At 32.8% G+C, this 20,241-nt stretch overlaps 1 long non-coding RNA gene across 4 annotated transcripts in view; it reads right to left on the bottom strand.

Moving 5' to 3' along the window:
• LOC140621505 (uncharacterized) overlaps positions 1-11,730 on the bottom strand; it is a 324,736-nt gene extending 313,006 nt beyond the window's left edge. For all 4 annotated transcript variants that reach the window (XR_012021239.1, XR_012021235.1, XR_012021237.1 and 1 more), the window contains exon 1: positions 11,507-11,730. This is a non-coding gene — a long non-coding RNA (uncharacterized lncRNA). The remainder of the gene's footprint in view (positions 1-11,506) is intronic.
• Positions 11,731-20,241: the final 8,511 nt, after the last annotated feature.

Below are 20,241 nucleotides of genomic sequence, written 5' to 3'. Positions count from 1 at the left end.
AGATCGCGCCCTGGGCCAAAGGCAGGCGCTAAACCACTGCGCCACCCAGGGATCCTGCTTTCTAAAGTTTTGTAACTTTGCCTTTCTATCGCATTGTTATTGATTTTTTTCAGGTCATGAGTAAGGGATAGGATTTCAACACTCCCCATGTGAATAACTGTTTTGTGAGTAATTATTAAATAATTCATCCTATTACAGTAGAGCCAGCACTACACATTCATCATTTTAGGCATTCTCACTATTTGTCTTCAAAAAAGTCATTCATTTCCTTTATTTCAATAATTCTCAATTAGGAGTGATTTTGCTCACAACACGACATCTGACAATGTCTAGAGATGTCTGATTGCCATGAATGGTATTTTGAGGGTACTTACCAGGAATGCTGCTAAGTATCTAATATATGTACAGAACAGCACACCTCAAAAAAAAAAAGCACACTGACCCCAAATGTAAATAGTGTTGGAGTTGAGACCTCTTCTCTAGACAGGTATTAGAATCATCTTGTCTGGCAATAGAACTCAGTTGAAAAAAAATTTTGAAAGCCAATAAACAATTTGAAGATATTTTTAATGCCCATGATGTTAAATATTCCTATCCATAACTAGCATATGTCTCTAGATTTTTTTAAGATTTTTAAAATTTTGATAAATATTCCTCAATAATAGCTGCAATTTTTATCCAATTCTTCTCATGGACTTACATTATTTGTTAAAATGAAAAATTATTCATTTAAGCTACATTAACTACATTAATTCTTGTATAAATGCATTTGAATTTCATATTAATTTTTAAACACCAAGCTTTACATATGACTTTATAAGTTCTATGCTTTATGCAGTATATAGGATATGTGACTTTGTTCATCTTAATTTTGTATCACTAGAGGCATTTTCATTTTTCTTTTAAGATTTTATTTATTTACTTGAAAGAGAGAGACAAAAACAGCAAGAGAGAGCATGAGTAGGGAGGAGAAAGAAAAACAAGCTCTCCACTGAGCACAAAGACCACATAGGGCTCCATCCCAAGACACTAGGATCATGGCCTGAGTGGAAGGCAAACCCTTAACTGACTGAGCTACTCAGGCACCCCAGGTATTTTCAATATATGTATTTCTTAATAAACTGGTAATTGCTGAAAGCTTTGTTTTTACCCCTGACTCTGAAGGTACGCTTCAGCAATTCCTCATTTACCGTGGTCTAGGATTTTGTACCTTCTTACCGTAAGTTTAAAAAGTTCCCTACTATTTGGGTTTGACAGGAATTTTAAACATTAAATGATTTTAAAATGTACATATTTTCTACATTTTTTGAAATAATATTTCTTTTAACATATTAATGTAGGAACTCCATGTTCAACTTGCTAGTCTTAGCCATTTAGTTTATTCATGGGATAAATAAAACTTTTTCAAAATGTATTAATGTTTTTACACATTCCTGAGAAATTAATTTATTATACTTAGGACTACATTTTCCGAGAAAGCAACATGCATTTTTTTCTTTTTTTTAAATACATTTCAATTGTTTTGGTATTAGGATTATTCATGGCTTATGAAATGAGATGAAGAATGTCCATTTTTCTTTTTTTCTAAACAGTTCCTACAATATTAGAATTATGTTTATTATATGATAAAACTCACCTGAAAAGCATTCTATGTGATACATATATATATATAACTTTGCATAAAGAGTTTCTTTAGTTTCTAATTAGATTACATTAGTGGTTGGAACTATTCAGTTATTCTATTTCTTCCTTAGTCAGTTTTTTAAAAATATTTTATTTATTTATTCATGAGCAATACAGAGAGAGGCAGAGAGAGAGGCATAGGGAGGAGAAGCAGGCTCCATACAAGGAGCCCAATGTGGGACTTGATCCCAGAAATCCTGGAACACACTCTGAGCCAAAGGCTCAACCACTGAGCCACCCAGGCATCCCCTGAGACAGTTTTGATCTTATTGTTACAATTATATTAAATTCCCCTATATTTTTATATTTTTTTGTACGGGTTTATTCACAGTAACATTCATGGGTTGACTTCTACCATGTGGTTATAAATGTGTGTGTGTGTGTGTGTGTGTGTGTGTGTGTGTGTCTTCTACCTCATGTCACATTCAGGTCATTGTTTTTGCTGTTCCTTTCTGTATAGTTAGGTTTATTTTCCAAACGTTTTCCCACTATGATTGTTATTCTCTCTAGTCAATGCAGTATATAGGATTCTCTTATTACATTCTAAACTTTCTGGTAGCCATGGAATTTCTTTCTCTCCTCTGTCAGTGCAGCTGTCATTTTAGAATTTCAATTTTACAGTGGTTGGCAGAAGCGCTTAGTGTGAAAATAGGTCTGGTGGTTGTTTCTGACTCATGACTCTTACTTTATCTTTGCTTGTAGGCTCCAAAACATCTTTACCCTTTTGCTAGTTCAATGTTAAATGTAATAAAAGTTGTTTATTTTATCCAGGATTTTACTACTCCCCCACACCTGGAATTTTTTCTTGCATATATTTTATAATATTTTCCATATTATTTCAAACAGAGGTCTGTACTTTGGTGTACATCTCTAGCTGAATCTCACATGCTGCCACAATATTTACCAAATACAATATAATGAATGAAGATAAATATTGATGCACTAGATGGCAGTAATGGGAAGAAGACTGTCATACACTCCATCCTCCAAGTAAGTATTACCCTAAATATAATTTATTAAATTATTTCTGATGGCCACCTATTTTCTCTTTTTCTAGTTTTCAATAAGTTGAATCCATACAGTATGCATGAGCTATATGGTAAGTACTATCTAAGGCACCGAATACAAAGTAATAACAAGATTTTCTGACAATCATTTCCTTATGATCATCCAGTTATAGTTTTTCAACTAGTATCATACTTTTTTCTCATTCTGATTTATAAATCATTGTTGAATGCTTCACATAGAAAGTAAAGTAATAATGATAAAATTTAGACTACAAAATCATTCATATGTATTATGTTGGGTACTTAGATTTTGTGAGCTTTGCACGAGTTTAATGAAATCAATGAGATATTTGATATCACAAATACAGTCTCATTATAAAGTTAAGAATTGATAGGATACTACTAGTTTCTTCAAATGGAATTATTCTCTAGGTTATTCTAGATGTTAACTTAGAATCATAGTAGGTAAAAATCTGCAATAAGTAGAGTAAAATTATATATGTTTAGAAAAATGTAAGCCATTTGGTTGGAAGCCCTCCTTGAAAATCTTTCAAAAGGAATCAAAAGAAATACTGAAAAGGATATGTAATTTTGGATCAGAACAAATAACATATAACAAATAACATATCTGTTCCAAGATATCAATTACATTAGAAAGCAATTTAATGACTCTACTTATTTTCTTTAAAAGTAAAATGGAAGTAACCATATCTGACCAATTAAATTCATGAGATAAGTTAAGAAAGTGCAATTAAAAGTGCTACTGTAAAAAAATATACAGATGTTACTATAGTGCCCTAAAAGTACTAAATGTTTCAGAACACAATGAGATGAGGTCCGTTTATAATACATCCCCTTTTCTGGATGCGATAGAAGACCAAAACAAAAGAAAAAAAATCAACTGCATTGCTAAAGGCAATTGCTATTCAAAAGGAGGAAATTAATTTAAATTTTAGAAGTTGGAGACATTTCTGTAGTGTGACTCTTGGCACTGAAGGATTGGCAATGTTTATATTATTTCATTTCTAATGTATCTAACACAAGGTCTGGCACATACTCAATGCTCAGAAATATATTTACTAATTGCTTTCAGAGAAATGAAATCCTTTCATCAGAAGCAGGTCAATGTAAATATGTTCTCTCTATATGACAGAAAATAAGGAAATTGTCCTCATTGTTGCAAAAGCTCTATCAGAGAGTAACGGGAATGAATGAGAATTAAATTAGATAAGATTAACCTTGGCAATAAGGTTGAGGTCCTGGAACTTATTTCTGAATTTTTAGGTTCTTGTGTTTTTATTTCACTGGTAAAACTTGTTCTCTGCTTCCGATCTGAAATCGAAATGCTAGACATCTTTCCAAATTTGAGAATGCATTATTACAGAATATTTCTGCATTGTTTAGGAAAGATGACATCGTTAACCATATTATTTTGTTGCTTTCTATCTCTCTACTCCCCTCCATCCTGGGGCTAAAAAGGATTACTTGAGATCCAGCTTTGGACAGTGGATAACTGGAACAATATTCTTGGTTTTTGTGTGCAGAAATGAATTTATAGTCATAAAAATGTAGAATTGAAAAGGAAAAAAAGGCTGAATTGGATTGGTCACTTGGAGCAAAGTAAGTACCTGCTCATAGGACATTTCAACATACAAGCACATTGTTTGATCAAAACTGATCACAAATATATGAGAATAGAATAAGAATCAAAAGAGCTTTAATGCTACCATAAAAATAATAGTTCACAATGTACTAAAGTCTTCATTGTGAAACACAGAACAGAAAGTGAAAGATAAGTTATCTTTAATAATATCATTAATAATGGCCAGTTACTTAACTGTTCTTTCTTAAACTTCTTTTCTGGTTTCTCTTAATCAGTGCAATACAGTTCTTAGGGATTGTCCAGTTTGAGGTTGCTTTGGGAGAAAGTGAAACCATTTTCTGTTTCCTTACTAGGAAAATAGAACAAAGCCTAGTTGACAGGAATTGGTGAGGCTTATTCAATCTGATACTCAGTAGATGGTTTGTAACTCTAATTTCTTCTCCTTTTCCTTTTTTAGTTATGTGAATAAATTTCAACTCTTATCATGTTATTTTAACATGCTAGCCATGTTCTAATACATAGATCTGCTGTTTAAACTTTCCAAGGAAAATAAAACTGCAGATAATTTTCTCAAAAAATGCTAGACATAATTTCTGTAAATAATAGTTCTTAATAGCCGGAAAGGACATAAAGTATATGCAAGTTAAATCATCTGGAAATGAATAAACAAACATACATCTGAGTAAAGTACATATGTAAAATCAATTTCAATGTATGAATGACTATCCTCAGCTTCTGAATGCTAATTCATACAATAAGGAATAATTATACAATCAAAGAAGCATGTTTGACTATATATCAAATAAATGGCCTACCCAAGGAAATAGAAAACAATTAACCTAAGAGAATGATTCAGTGATGCTGACATCATCCATTTGATTTAAAATGCTTCATTCTACCACAACATGAACTGAAGTATAACAGTCAATGCCCACTTATTTAAAATGTCCATTGAAAAATATATTTTGTATCATTAAACACATTGATATGCAAAAAAAGTATGCTAATCTCTAAATATTGATGGTAAGTCTGGTTTTGGGTGATGGCACCTTATTTCTGTCTTGAAATAACACTGAGAGGGGATCCCTGGGTGGCACAGCGGTTTAGCGCCTGCCTTTGGCCCAGGGCGTGATCCTGGAGACCCGGGATCAAATCCCACGTCGGGCTCCCGGTGCATGGAGCCTGCTTCTGTCTCTGCCTCTCTCTCTCTCTCTCTCTCTCTGACTATCATAAATAAATAAATAAAAATTTTTAAAAAAATAAAAAAAAAACACTGAGATAAAGCTGTGTACTAGACAATGTAAAATGAGAGATAGTAGACCAATATCATTTCTCCCAAACAAAGACATTTTGGAGTTTCATCATACAGACAGAACAGTCTTCCAAAAATATATATTAAAAGTGATCAGCTATTATTGAGTTATTTCAATGACTGTTGCAAAAGGTGTTTTACCAAGGACACTAATCTCCTTATAGTCTGTATGATGATGAAGGCTAATTAAATGGCAAACAATTTAAACAATAAATAACATTAGATTCATTTTTGATGTATTTTACTTCTCACTGAATAGATGATTTGTCTTAGGAAAGATATTACTTAGGGTACCTTGATTTTTTTGTTGTTGTTTTGCTTTGTTTAAGTTTGATTCTTCTTCTACCTTTTATTTAGCCTAATGTACAGCTGTGGACAATAGCTGAGACATTATCTGCAACTAGGTGAGATCATACCCCACCATACAAGACTCACAGACTGGCAATTTGATCCAGACACTCAAGATTCCTAGTTTTAAGAGAGACAAAGGAGGCACAACCTTTGTTGTGACATTCACAACCCTTCAATAAAGGAAGATAAATTAAATAATGAAATAGAAGAGATATTTGCCAACATTCTCCCTCTAGTGGAGCAGTCATCTTGGCATCTCAAATCCCATGAAGGTCCTTTGGTGCCTCTTGACAATGCCAAAATATCAGAAGATCCTATTGTGACTTGAAATTCCCCTTGTAATTCACTTGGAGAAAGGGCAAGTCACACCCTCTGTGACCCTTTGAACTGTTCTGAAAACTATCAACACGTCTTCCTGTCCACTCTGTCCAAGGGATAACCCTAACTCTTCCTTAAGTATTTTCTGCTAAAATGGCTCAATTGAAGCTGAGTCATCCAGAACAGTTTCAGGAATTGTGTATCACTGGCATGTTCAGGCTTTTACTATACTTGAATGTTTACTATACTTGGATGAAATGTTCCATTTCACATGGGTTAGCAAACTACCTTCTGCAGGAAAAATATAACGACCTTTTTTAAATTTTTTCTCTGAATAAATTTTTTTACTGAAATTCAGCCATGCCAACTCATTTAGGCATTGCCTGTGGCTAACTTTGTGTTACAATGTTGAATACAGTCTCTACAGAAACTCTTTGTAGAGAGACTGTATGGCCCACAAAGCCTAAAATATTTACTATCTGGCCATTCACAGAAAGATTTTGCTGATCCCTGCTCTAATAAATAAAAAAAATAAATAAACATATTTCCCAGGTTTAATAATTTGTAATCATGCTCTTGATGGGGAACAAAGATGGGAATTACTATGATATAGATTAAGAAAATGACACAGAAGTAATATTGCAAGATGGCTGTCTCAGTGACTCGGTGGGTTAAGCATTGGACTTTGGCTCAGGTATGATCTCAGGGTCCTGGGATTGAGCCCCATGTCTGGCTCTGCACTCAGTAGTGATTTTGCCCTGAGGATTTTCTCTCTCCCTCTTCCCCTCCCACTGCTCACTCACCCTCTCTCTCTCAAATAAATAAATAAATAAATCTTAAACAAGCAAAAACAACAACAACAAAAAAACAAACTTCAAGATAGCTAGGATTTGCATGAACATTGAAGTCATTTTCCTTGATGCAATTATTAGTTCCCATCATATTCTGTCAATTCTAGAACATAATCCTACCAATATTCATGTTATTAGAGAGTATATAAGCAAAGAACTATAATATTTTGTTAGGTAATATAAAATTAAAAATGACCATTAAAAGGGGAATAAATTTTCTATGAAAATATTCTGATCCAAATATTCTTAGATAAGTGCCACTCACAACATCAGAAAATTAAAAACAATCACTTAACAACCTTCATGCTGACATTACCAACTTAATAAGAAGATCACGCAATGAAGACAAAATAAGATGTTTTGACATTTAACCATCAGTGTTTTTCATTTTTCCTCCTATAGAATTGTGACCTCATAAAATTAAAATTCCATACTTTTGTGAATTACGCATTTGAACTAACTCTAAAACTCTCTACTGCAATTTATTATGATGGTTTCTCAGGGTTTTCGTACTTTAAAAGTCTCCTAAAATTTAATCATGCCAATAATAATTCATTTAAAGGTACTGTGCTTATTTAGTTCACTGAAATCCTACCCAATTCATAAATAAAAAAAAATTCTGAATACATAATGCAATACTTCTGCATTTAGCCATCTGTGCACAATATGAATCATTTAATATTTTCAAAAGGATTTTATAAACCACAGCTTATATTTATCATTCTGTCTTTGATAAATAGCTATCTAAGCAAGGAATGGCCCTAGCAATTAGTGTAGCTATTCATGTAAAATTTTTCAAGTATCATTTTGATATCTTAGTATGATGAATTTCCTTTATTCCTTTTCTTAATTTCATAAGAGAAAATTTTCATTTCATATTTCATGACTATAAACCTCAAATATGTTTCTATGGGAATTATAAACTATCTAAAATGAAGCAATTGCCTCATTCCTAACAAGACTCCTAAATTGTTAAGATAAATGAGAGGCTATATGTTTCAAATATAATTTTTCCTTATTTTATGCTAACTGACCAACTCAAAAGAATTTTGAGAGTATTTTTTATCCTCTTCCCTATCATTTACAACCCAACAATTACTTTTTTTTTTTATTTCTACTCTTCCAAGTTTTGTTAATGTATCACTACCATGGTAAAGAAAAAACCAACAACTTTTAGATAAGAGAAAATAAGATGACTACCATTTACAGAATATTGAATCCAAAATAATCCCTAACAAAATCTGATAACTGAACAGAACAAATATATGCTCTGTCATGAAAAACTCCATTATTAGAAGGCTTAATACTCCCTAGGTTGACTTAAAATGAGTGGGTAAGTGAAAATTTACTACTATATATTTGAAATGTCTTAGTATAAGGTTTTCCTTTCATGCAATTAATATTGTTTAATAAAAGAAAATTGCTGATAAATAAAAATAATACTAGAAACATGGATTATTTCTAGAAAATGCCTATATTTGATATTATTTCTCCAGAAGTATCACAACACATGCACACCCAGAAAATAGTATGATAATAGTACATATTAATGTTCACACATACATGTGATTGATGTATTTAATATGTTAACATCTGATTAATATCATAACTTTTAGAAAACTTGGAATTACATGAAATAATATATAAGCTAGAAACTGTTATAACTAGAAGGAATTTAGGAAACCACTGACCCAGAATTCTCCATTTTTCATCTAACTTAAAAATGGATACTTCACAGTCAAAATCATTTGTCCATTGAGAACTATACCACTATCAATTTAACCAGAATTAATGACAAATGTCATAATTCTAGTGAATTAGACACAAATATCCTGACCAGTGACATTTCCATTATTTCCACACACAGAGAAATGAAGCTAAAATTTAAATCAAGAGACCAGTTTTCTTGTTCCACTTTGGTAACTCAGTATGCTTGTGACTGGGAGCATGTATATTACCTAGAATTTTCTGAATTACAGCTTTTTTCTTCCACAAAATGGATACCACAGGATCCCCTTAGTATTTTCATAAGGAGCTTAGGTATAATACATATGAAATCACTTTAAGTTCCTAAAACCTGCTAAGCAACATCATTTGATTTCCATTAATATTCTTTCATTGTGAATATTCCTAACAGAAAGTTACTAATGCAGAAGAACTGTTAAATATTTTCTCACTTAATTCAAGGTATTTTTATTTTTGATGGTTCAAATAACAGTGCAATATGTAAGATTTTGCAGATGGGCTAAAACTAATGGCATTTATATATATATAATACCAATAATGAATGGGCTTAAAATCCATTTTATGGTTGGAAAGATGTGAGTGATGTAACCAACTATCTGAATATTCAGATATGGATAGCCCTACACATAGGTTTATTTACTTCTCCTTTAGGACTAAACTCACACAATGATTCAAAGTGAACAATTCTTTGGTTTAAAATGTCGATATGCATGTTTGCCTATTTCTAAAGTATTTCTTTACAATCTTACAGAAGAATTAAAAAAAAAAAGCCTGGTGGAGGGCATTGCCATATAAAGAATCTTCAATCTTTTATGCTTCTAGCTTTAGTTACTCCACTTTCGGATTTCTGCTTGTGGTGATATAGTATGGAGTCAGAAGACATAGCCAGGTGCACTGCTCACAAATGAGCCTGTGAAACTTTTCCCAGGTGGCTCTTCCCATAGCTGGTGCTTCTGTATGGACTAGCCTCAACACTGTTTACTTTCTCTAGAGGAAAGAAAGAGCTACTATACAAAGATACAAATAAAATAATAAGAAAATGGTTGCCTTAATCTAAATGTTTTTAAAAAGCATTTCCTCCTAAAATTAAAACAACAACAACAACAAAAAAATTGAAAAAGCAAGCAAAATAAACTTCTGGTATCAGACAGGCAATGGTAGAAACAGCTGCAGAAAATATGATAATAAGAGAGAAAGCTTAATTGAAACAGATGTTTTAAAATGTGCAATTTTAAATGGTATATAAACACTGATGTAAAGTAAATTTTAAATAAAATGTAATGGATTGGAAGCATAATTAAAACCCACAAAAAAACTCAAAAATAATCTTGATGAAAATTGAATTAGAGTGACAAACAATAATTGGCTTTGCCCAGAAAACAAAGTATTAGTGGAAAAAGGTGACTTTTTATTTTAACTTCAGTGATTTTTTTAGGCAAACATGTATCTAACAACATCTTAGTAGACATTTTTGAGTGATGATAAACTTCAGAGAGAATCCAACTTTGAAAAAAATGCCCTCTCAACATTTTGAAACACAGTTCAATAAGTTCCTACAATGCAAATTTCTCAGGAATTTTAAAAGACCTCATTATTAAGCTAATCAATAAAAAGATTTAAATTTATCATATCAGCCCAAATTCTCTCCTCATTCTAGCCTAGACATTGTCAAGGATAGTGAAGATCCTGTGATTTTACTCTACTTTCAAGCCAACAAGACCAGTTGCACAGTTTCATAGAAGATTGTAAAAAAAACACCTGACTCAGAGTAAAGGATTTTATTATGTACAGTACAATAGGCAGTATCACACACACAAGAATAATCTGCCAGCTTTCCTTGCTCCACCTTCCACAGGAGTCATGTAGGTAGGCCTAAGTACATGACTTTTCATAGAATGGGTCCCAGGAGGTTTAGGGAACCTAAATATTTTATAGTAGATAGTAAGGAATTATGCCTTTTGTTCTATAAGAAGATATAATCTCTATCATTCAAACTATTTTGCTATACAAACATCTTAAAAAAAATAGTCCATGACAAATGGCAACCAGATCCTTGCTCTGCAAAATGTACAGTAATATAAAACAACATGGAGTATATTTTCCCAATACATGTTTATATTGACACCAGATACAGATCTGAAACCAGGGTATACCTAAGTGGTTGTCTGAGAAGGAGATCTATCCCTTCCTTATCTAAATTTTTCCTTCACCTTTGGCACAACTTAATTTCAGTTAACTATACTAACTGCTGTCAAGTCATACTTATTGCACATAACCACATTTTTTGTAATGTGAACATTGGAGAGAGCAGAGGTAGTGGAAAAAGACTGTTGAAAGAGTTCTGCATACTCAAACATAGATATAAGAATGGCCAAAGTGAAACCCACACACATGTGTGCTGCATATCTCATAAAAGCCAAAGGCTTCTGGAATGTAAGTGTTGTTACCACACAAATGTTAATATTAGCTAAAATGTATCTGAATTTGGTATATTCAAGTTTTTATAAATTCTCTTTTAAAATATAATTTTCTTCTTACGCATTTACCTTTATAGAAAGCCATTTTAGTTTTTCTCACTCAAAGGCCAGAGTGGACTTGTCTAGGACTGGATTTATCCAAAGTTTCATTTACTCACATGAGTGTTGTTAATGCTATCAACTGGGAACTCAGCTGCGGGTGAAAACACCTGCATGTAACCTGTCCATGTATCTGCCTGGTCTTCTTCAGAATGTGCTTCCCTCATTTGAAGAGCAAAAAAATGAAGAGATCAAAGAAGGAGCTGAACTTCCTTTATGACCTAGCCTCAGATGTCACATAGCAACACTTCTGCTGTAGTCATGAGTCCTTGGATAAAAGGGATCCTAGTCTTCAGTGAGAATATCAAAGCCACATCATAAAATGAATGGTGGGAGAGGTGATATCATCTTGACCATTTTTGGAGAATATAATCTACAAAATCCTATATGCACTGTTGTGTTGGAAATCTCTTGCATTGGCCCATGAGAGTTGATTTTGTATACTCTTCTCAATCTGCATTCAGTGACATCACATTAACCATCAGACATCATAATACTGAAATTTGGAAATCAAATAAAAATTGTTAAAAATACTTTTGTTTTTCTTTTAAATCAGGGTTACCTGTTAAATATTTATACCGTCGTATCACTGCCCATGTGCCATTTTATCCATTTTTGACATATTTTAATTATTCTTCTAAGCCACATTCTTCTGTCTCTGGTTTCCTATAACTTCAATCCTGTGATACAGTATTAACATATTTGTTTATCCCCTTAGTAAGAGAGTGAGAGAGAAGAAAAGAAAGAAAATATTTACAGGTAGAAGATAGAGATAAAATCCTAACAAATTTGGGAAGAAAGGTCTTTAACTATAGTGGTCTTATTTTTGAATCATATAGTAGAATCATAAATGGTATCATCCAATTCATATTCACTTTGCCCTAGGTTAGCACTCCTGTTGGTCATGGTAGCTTGCTTGTTGGATAACTCAAAGCTTCTTTCCAGAAGTATCTGACCAATTAACAATTCCTTTTAAGTATTTGATGTGATTTCTCACTAAAACATATAAAAGTAAATAGTGTACAAAAGAAGTGTCCCACAAAATCCTCCTCTTACCCCATTTGGAGTCAGAATTCGTCAGTCCAACCAGTGTAGTAGACCTCTCCCTTGTTGTTTCCTATTCAGTTCAAAGTGGCCATTTGGTCCTTGGAGCCAAGGTCTCTAGACCAACAGGACCCATCAACAGTCATGGGAAGAAAACATCTTTTCTTTTTCTTTAGATTTATTTATTTACTTGAGAGAGAGAGAGAAAAAGAGAGAGTATGTACGTGCATGACAGGGAGGGAAAAGGCAGAAGGAGAGAATCTTTAAGCAGACTCCCTGTTGAGTGCAGAGCCCAGTGAGGGGCTCAATCTCACAACCCATGAGATCATGACCTGAGCTGAAACCAAGAGCTGGATACCCAATCAACTAAGCCACCCAGGAACCCTGGGAAGAAAACATCTTATTGGCAGATCATAAGAGGCAGTAAGGAGAGAAGCTGCCAATTTTCTGTATCTCTGAAGGCCAGACATGTGAATCCTAGATCTGTGTAAATAGCAGCATATAGTGGTTACTGATTCAAAGCAAATAACACGTCCTGGTAAACATTAACAGAGCTACATACTGTGTCGACAGCTAAAGGCACGCTGTTCTACCAGGAATGCTGTTCTATCAGTCATACTGTTTTAGGGTAATCAAAAATACCAGTGAACACCAAGAGTAGGAGCTGAGTGTTGCATTTCACACAATGCAAAGGAATTCCCTAGTCAGAAGCAATGTCCTATTATTCAATATGAAAGTGAGCAAGGCATTATATAAACTATGGATGGTGGTTTTGGCAAAATATTTTCAAGCAATGAAATAGAAATCCACTGTTAGATTATTTTCCAGTGAGAATAGAGCACTATACTTTCCATGATGGAAAATTTAAAAATTTACCATCAAGTATATGGCTGGCCTCATGAGAAATATCAATAATCTCTACAAATCCTAAAGGAATGTGACATTGTTTTTACTATAGTATTTTGTTCAGCAGAAATCTTCTAACGGCTTTCACTTGGCCTTGCTCCTCTAAATGCTCTAACTCCACGGATCAGGAAATCAGTATGGAGATTTTGACTGTTGTTGAGTATCGTTGTTGAAACTATACATCCTGAAACTGGGCAAGTAGACAGAGGGTGGGTTTTGGAACTCCTGTACCTACTGGAACCAAAAAGCCATAATCCCATATTCTTCCTAGGTCTAGAGGAATTATTGTCAATTAAGTAACAGTGACCACTATTCCCACCAATTCTAGTTATACTCTCTTCCCTATTATACAGTCTGAAGAGTGCTTTGGGACAAGTTAAGAGGAAGATGTGCATTATAATTTAGGGGTAAGATAGTGTTCTTTCTCAAGGGCACTCAGCATTCTCTTTATTCATAGACTTTTGGGAATGTGATAAGTCTTTAGTCTAGGAACTAGGATTTGACAGCCTTTGGTGATTCAAGTCAGACTTCTTATTATTAATAAGTCTGTCAAGTCAGACAGACTTATTATTTCATCATTAAGTTTCCTGTGATCTGTTAGCCAGTGTTCAAAATCTCTGTACAAACATTCTGATCACAGCTATGATCTGCTTCTCATTATAGTAGTCACATCCATCTTGATTTTGGCAATTTAGCCCTGACTGTTGTTCTCCTGCTTCCTTGGGAGTCTATTACCACCAGAAGTGGTAAGTGTAGAAGGCCTGGTACAAGGAAAACACTCCCCACTGTTATTCCTGGCATAATAGGAATAACAGATACAACACATCAGAAATTTTTGAACAAAATTTGATCCAGTGACTCAACTTCCCATACTTTGTAGAAATAAATCTATAGGAACTCCAATAGATAAATTGCCTATATGTTTAATTATATGTGGATTATTTCTATAATGTACCAAACACGTATAAATATATTTGAAATTATTAAAATAATATTTGTCCATTTAAATTTATGACTCTAAAATTTTCCAATTTTACATGTTATTTTAATTATTTTCCCTAAAAACAAGTCATGGTGGCCAATACTATAAGGATATTATTCGGCTTCCTGTTTTCATTCACTTGCAGAAAGTACAACATCAATAAGTTTGCCATAGACTGCCAAGATATTAAGTATAGTTAATACTGTTTTAAGGAAAACTAGGAATCTTATTTTAATATTTTCATTTGAGAGTGTGCAAAAAGTAAATCAAGAACTAGGAACACTTAATTGGAAATGTAATTTATTAATCTTGGGAAAAAATAATTTGCTTTTGTTTTAGTTATTTAACTTTTGTCTTAATGAATGAATCCAGGCAAAGAACATTTCATTGCCAATCCAATGAAATAAAGGACAATCTTTAAAGAATACACCAGGATAGGAACTTTAGAGAAGAATATTAAAAAAAAAGTAAAAAAAAAAAAAAAAAAAGAGAAGAATATGAATCAGAATTGATAAATAATAACATTAAATTGTATTTGTAAATAGTTAAGATGGCACAAACCATTAAACTAAATATTCGTATAAAATGTAAAAATCATAAAACAGAAATATCTTAAATATGTTCTCTTTGTCTAAGTGTGTTCTCTTTAGTATTGCCCTTAAGAAAGTCATAATGAAAGACCACAGACTGTCTTAGATTATAAAAATTTAATTGAAAATTTTGGTTAGTCAAGTGACTTTTTCAGTCACCCAATATCACAAACAAAGCAGAAGTATTTGCAGAGAATCAGGAAGTGATTAAGATGCAAATAAATGTAGCATTGTAGGCTTTATGTATCTATTTCCTTAAAATATTTTTTGATGGTCTTAGAAGATCTCTCTCTTCTATGGCTGGTAGCTAGATTCTGTATCAACTGCTACACAATCTAACTCTGATTTTTAGGGGGAAGTGAGGAGTAGAATTTACCTTCACTTTGATCTGTTTCTCATTAGATTCAGTACAGGAAATGTCAGACCAAAAATAATGAAATTGTTTTAAAGTAAACTAACTGTATATAATTTCAAGAATATTTATAGAAATAAATAATATAGGGATCCCTGGGTGGTGCAGCGGTTTGGCGCCTGCCTTTGGCCCAGGGCGCGATCCTGGAGACCCGGGATCAAATCCCACGTCGGGCTCTCGGTGCATGGAGCCTGCTTCTCCCTCTGCCTATGTCTCTGCCTCTCTCTCTCTCTCTGTGACTATCATAAATAAATAAAAATGTTAAAAAAAAAAGATTTAGAAATAAATAATATAATATCTATCATACATAAGGAAAACTTTATAAAACATGTTTCCCTATGGAAAATTATAAGACATGCCAAAAAAAAAAGGAAAACGTGTCATGTCTCATAATAGTGAGATATGTAAATCAATAGAAAGTGACCCAGAAATGACAGAAATATTACAATTAGTAGACATTAATGCTATTATTAAAACTATATTGCAGGGGTGCCCAGATGGCACAGTCAGTTAAGGTTTTAGCTAAGGTCATGATCTCATGGATGTGCTCCATGCTCAGCACAGTCAGCCTGAGATTCTCTCTCCCTTTACCCGCCCTCCCAACTAATGCTTGCTCTTTCTCTCTAAAATAAATAAATCTTAAAAAAAATACTGTGCTGCATATGCTCAGCTAACATAGAAAATATTTTTAAAAAACACAAAATTAACTTCAAGAGATGAAAACCACAATGCACCAAACTGAACTGACAGTCATTTAGGAATTGCAGATTAAAAAAGAAGAACCTGAAAACATTAGCATAAATTATCCAAAATGAAATATGAAGAAAAAGAGAATTTAAGAGAAATAAACAAAGCATCAGTATGCTGAAGGATAACTTCAGATCAGAGTAAAATTAGAATTCCCAAAGGAAGAAGAGAGAAAGGTGGGGCAGAAAAAGCATTTGAAGAAAAAATGGCAGCAAATATTCCAAATTTGATGAAAACTACAAACCCAAAGTTTCAAAAGTTTAAAGAACTCCTATCCCCCCCAAAAAAAACATGAAGAAGAAAGCCCCCAGGAGGGCAAATCAAAATATAATTGTAAAAAGTTATAAAAAAGAGAAATTCTTAAAATCTAGAGAAAAAAAGATTCAATATGTGCAGAGGGGAAAAAACACAAAGATGACAGCAGATCTCTAATGAGAGATATTTCAAGACAAATGCCAATGGAGTAATTTTATTTTTGGGGGGGTAACTTTTAAAGTACTGAATGGAAGAATAAAACTGTCAATCTATAATCTATCCACAGGAAATATCTTTAAAAAACAAAAGTGAAACAAAAACACTATCAGATATGCACAAAATAAAAGAATTCATTATCAGTAGACTTGGGGCAGCACAATAAATGTCAAAAAAAATTCTTCGAACAACAAAAAACAAAAGATATCAGATAAAATATGAATCCACAATAATAAATACATTATGGGCACTAAAAATGATAACTGTGAGATTAAACATACAAGAGTTTGTTAATTATTTCCATCTCTTTAAGGGGTAATTTTTTTAGGGGCATTGAGTAGCTCAGTTGGTTAAGTAGCTGACTCTTGGCTACTTGGTCATGGCTAAGGTCATGATCTCAGGGTCTGAGGATTGAGAGCCACATCTGTCCCTCTCTCTCTGCCCCTCCCTTGTTAATGCAAGTTTTCTAATAAATAAATATTTTTAAAAATGAAATAAAGTGTAATTTTTAAACAAAGATATAGAATGACACTTATAACATATAAAGATATTAACATATTAAAGATAACATTAACATATTAAACATATAACATATTAAAGATAAAAATTATGGCAAAAACAACACAATTTACAGTAGGAGTGACAAAGAAGTCTATTATTGTGAAGTTCTTACACTATAACTGAAATGGTATAACAGTGGAAGGTAGACTATAAGTTAAAATTGTATACTAGTAAAAGAAAAGAAAATTAGAGATGATATAATATTAAATATGGAATGAAAACTAGTGAAATCTAGAGCAAAATATTATAGAAACTATCAATCTAGTCACTGGAAATACATTCAAAGGGAAGACAGAAAAATATAGGACCAAATTATCAGGAAGTTTTACAGGAATACTTAATTTAACACTATTTATTCAATATAAGAAAACAAATTCATTTCAACATAAGAAGTTTGTTGAATACCTATCATAAAAGGTGAGATAAAATAGCAATTCCCAATATATTTTCATTAATTCTCAGGATTGGAAGGTGGTAAGAGCTTTTATATATCTTTTAGTAAATCTCTCCTTATGAAGATGATGGCACTGAGGTTTGGCAGTTATTTCCAAATTCAGAGAACAAATTATTCTCGTAATTTGGATCAATTTCAATAAGTAGAGTGCCTAGCAGATAGGCAAGAGTAAAATGCTTCATAAATAGCTGTTGGAGACAAAGATATCCTGACAAAGGTATCAATATTAAAATTTATGTAGCTGGAGATTTATTTTCAATCCATTTTTTTGTTGTTGTTGCTTAAATAAATGTAAACATGCACTAAGGGATGATCTCAGATACACACGAATACTTTGAACGTTTTAAAGAGTTAATTACATTATTTCCAACTTGACAGCTAACAAAAAACTAATGCCAAGTGATGGGAATATCAAATGATGCTAAGTGAATGCGATCTTATAGTCTCGTTATGGTTAGTATTCTCGGAGAATATTTTCTCAAGTGAATCTTGAAAAACCTTCTCTTGTCCACTGAAATATAATTCTTCCATGGCAGAGAGAGAGAGAGAGAGAGAGACAGAGAGAGAGAGAGAAAGAGGCATATAAGTGGAGAGTACCTAACACTGAATATATATGCAATGGGTTCACCTGGTTTGGGATATTATTTAATTTATTCAACAGAAGACAACAAAATTGCATAGAGGTAAAAGTAAATTTTTAAAAAGGCAACAGTATCTATGTCTTTCCTGATAAACTTAGATGGTCTTGGAAGATCTCTCTGTTCTGTTGCTGGTAGCAAGTTTTTGTTTCAATTGCTAGATAATCTAAATCCCATTCTTAGGGGGGAAGTAAGGAATAGCATTCACCTTGACTTTGATCTGTTTCTCATCACATTCAGCTGCAGAAAATGTCAGACCTAAAATTGTTTCAGCTTTGCCATAAGGCTTCCGGGAGGGACATTTTTTTTTTCCTCACTGCATAATTCACTTTGTAATACCAGGAAATGTGGGTTTCAGAAGACTAAAGTGTTTGAGAAGGAGGGAAAAGCAACAAATTCCTTTGACCTTTCTCTTTTTCTTTCTTTTTTCTCTTGTTTACTTATTGTAACAGTAATCCCTACATCAGGTCTCAAGCAACATTCAGCTTGGCAAACACCGTCGAATATTCTTCCAAGTGCGATTTCTAATTAAATTTCAGAGAACATTAAGGCAGGCTTTCAAGTTTCCCTCAGCAAAGCTTCATGCCACCTCCTTAACTCTAGCAGCGGAACTTCCCTGCTATTTCACTAATTGAACCAGAGCCTTTAAAACCTTAAGATACAATGTCTTTCAAATGGTTCTACCAATTACAGTTCAGTATTTCTAGCTGTGATTGCAAGAATATCATTCAAATAATCCATACAAAATTTAGCTGATTCTTCCCAGAGAAACATGGCCTTTGGGATCAAATGAAACAAAAACATATTTTTCATCTCTTTTGCACCTGTTGGTCAAGTCAGAACACAGGGTCATATGGTCCTTCTATCCTGAAGAGAATTCCTGGAGGGACACATAATCCTTTCTGAGACAGGAGTAATCTTGTAAAGCAATGAATTTTCAAATAATCCTAGAAAAAATAATTTGATCTCTTGTATCATCTTCAATCAGATACACATATTCATGACATTTCTCTGTAATTAATGTATGTCTAATTTACTTATTGCTGACTGTGGAGACATACTGATATGTTCTTATAAATTCTCCATAACATAGGAAATAGTAATTTGTCCCATTTAAAATGTTTGAGTGCAGAAACTGTATGTAAATAAATGGGATAGTGACTCAGGATTTGGCATTTTTATACTGAATGTATTTGCTTAGTTTAACAGAATAGCTTAGAGATTTTTAATATCTTCAATTAATTTCTTGATCTAATTACTAGTATACCCAGAAAAAAGAGAGATTTGGTATTTTCTAGGTTTATACTTTTCATATTCTAGTACATCCTGCTGATTTAACAGCTTTAATTGCCTCCCTGATATAGTATCAGACTGACTCAAAATGGCAAAGCTAACTTATGTCACAGAATTAAACCACAGCAACACCTAGCATCCTAAGCACTGCCTTTCCTACTGTACAATATTAATATTAAAGCCTATTTTTAGACTACAACTCACTGATCTTGATTAATATTTTATCTTACTGAGGAAAAGAATAAAAAAATTAAGATGTGACATTACTTCACTGAAGTTAAAATAAAAACAAACTAAAATATTATCAGATACTGTGTTTATCATTGCCACAGTATTTCAAATATGAAATTTTAAAAGTGACTGAAAATTAGACTGGAAGATCACAAAACAAGTTAAATTTCTGTGATAATGAGTTCAAACTCAACCTCCTTTTTTAAGAAAAGAAGGAAAGTTTTGGGAGGGCATTTGGGGTAAGTTTATTTGTAAGAACTACTGTGCATTTCCATTATGATATGCATTCCAAAGTATTCCAAGACCACAAATCTGTTTAAGGTGATGTTTAGTTTGCATTCTTGAAATGATTTTTTAAATGTAACTAATTTAAGTTGATGCATTATTCATTCGAAAAATTGCAGTGACTCAGAAATGTGACCAGCTGAAAGAAAGTAAATCTAGCTTTAATCACATATTGAGGCA

The sequence above is a fragment of the Canis lupus genome, chromosome 30, assembly GCF_048164855.1.
Source record: "Canis lupus baileyi chromosome 30, mCanLup2.hap1, whole genome shotgun sequence".
NCBI classification, from domain to species: domain Eukaryota; kingdom Metazoa; phylum Chordata; class Mammalia; order Carnivora; family Canidae; genus Canis; species Canis lupus.
Note: the sequence above shows the minus strand (reverse complement) of the source record. Positions and strands in the feature narration are given on the sequence as shown.